Source organism: Ctenocephalides felis, unplaced genomic scaffold (genome assembly GCF_003426905.1).
Source record: "Ctenocephalides felis isolate EL2017-DRISC unplaced genomic scaffold, ASM342690v1 CF-g0.4_SCAFFOLD_01886, whole genome shotgun sequence".
In the NCBI taxonomy this organism is placed as follows: domain Eukaryota; kingdom Metazoa; phylum Arthropoda; class Insecta; order Siphonaptera; family Pulicidae; genus Ctenocephalides; species Ctenocephalides felis.
The window spans coordinates 104,735,605-104,737,361 of NW_020538040.1; the positions used below are offsets into that span (position 1 = coordinate 104,735,605).

Below are 1,757 nucleotides of genomic sequence, written 5' to 3' on the forward strand. Positions count from 1 at the left end.
ATCCATGAGAGTTTATTTTAAATATATCAGTGTTTTGTAGTAAATAATACTATGCACAAAAGATTCAAAAATCATTGCAATGTATTTGTACGTGTTGTGTGATATTTATATATGTATGTGCCTGCAATGTTTTAGGAAGAATGGATTATGGTACAAACAACACCCGATTTTTATTTGTTATTTTCGAGATTATGACTTTCAAATTAGTTTTCAATAATCATATCGTCTCAACTAAATGATCAATAATTGATCTATATTCAATAAAATTGCCAGTTAAATCCTAATTATATTGTAATACATAATTGTATTATATATGAAAGGGTTTACAGATCCAATGTCTCATTTTTAATTTTGAAAGGCTTTTACAAAGCCTTTATACAACCAATGTAAAATTAAAATTAGTTAGCTGCCACATTTTGCAATCAGTTATTTTAATACTAAAGATTTTAAACTAAAAATATCTTTTATTGCAACATAACGTTTGACGAGTCAAGTTAAAAAATATAGATCTCATTATATAAATAAAACAATCATGAATTTATTTACTTTTTTTTATTATTAATTAAAGGACTAATATTTTTTGATTATCAACAAAGTAACATTGCAGGGTCAGTAAGTGCATTGTTAAACTGTATCTTCTGAAATAATCGACAGGTTGTTTTGATAAAATTCTATCACCAGTTGCGGGATTTTCACCTTCGCCTGTATCGACGAAATCAAATCGGCCTCGTCTACGTTTTTCCATTTAACCAAATACATTAGGTTATCCCCCGATTTAGTAACCCCTAGCACTTTTTCAGCCTCCAACTTTGTAGGTCTGGAAGATATCCTGCTGTTCTTCAGCATTTTGATTACCTTCTCTCTTTCCTGGTCCAGCTTCAAGCGTTCCTCTTCGTACTCCTTTATTGTATCAGGACACATCAAGTTTTCCAGGGGTTCCCAACTATCATGATCAGTCGAATAGTTCTCCCACCTTATTAAATATTCGATCTTGCCTTTCCGGACACGTTTGTCTAAAATCTTATCCACCGTAAATATGTTACTGTCCGACTTTGACATTTCCATCGCTTTGAGGTTAGGTCGCCGTAAGGTGGAAAAATTTATGAACAACAATAGTTTGTATCTAAATGAATCAATCTTTAAGGCAAATAACTGTTTTTAAGTTTAATAAGAGTTTATAACTATAAATTTTTATTTTATTACCATATTGTTTTGAACACTTACAACGCAAATCTTTCGCAGATACGTGTCTATCGACTAATTCAAAACAATTGAAGACTTGTAATACCCCTTAATAATTATAATACATATGAACATAGATAAAGGAAGAGTATGGATTGCAAGTTCGAGCGCAAAACTGTGTCAAAAGATAGAAGGCGATAGTGACGTCACCGGGCGAACGAACGTTTTTGACACTTAAAAACATAGGAAACATTTTATAGTTCTTAACATAGTTGAAAGCTTAAAATACCATTGTTAATTTAAACACTAGTCGAGATAGTTCTACAAGTCTTCTTATATCGTATTATTATTTTTTTTTTTTTTAGTTTTATAACATTTTATAGTTATTACTTTATTTATAGATTTTAAAATACTTTTATTGTTCATTATTTATTCTTAGTATTATTAATTCAATTGTTAATATTTTATGTGTCTAGTGATTACAGTTGACATCCACACTTATATAAAATAGATTTTGATAGAAATGGATCGAATGAAACGTGTTGGACAAATTAATTTAATATATATACATGTAC

The 1,757-nt window shown here is 29.4% G+C and overlaps 1 pseudogene; it reads right to left on the reverse strand.

Annotated features, from left to right (window-relative positions):
• Window positions 1-624: 624 nt before the first annotated feature.
• On the reverse strand, window positions 625-1,059 carry LOC113375635 (annotated as a pseudogene).
• Between the last annotated feature and the right edge of the window lie 698 nt (window positions 1,060-1,757).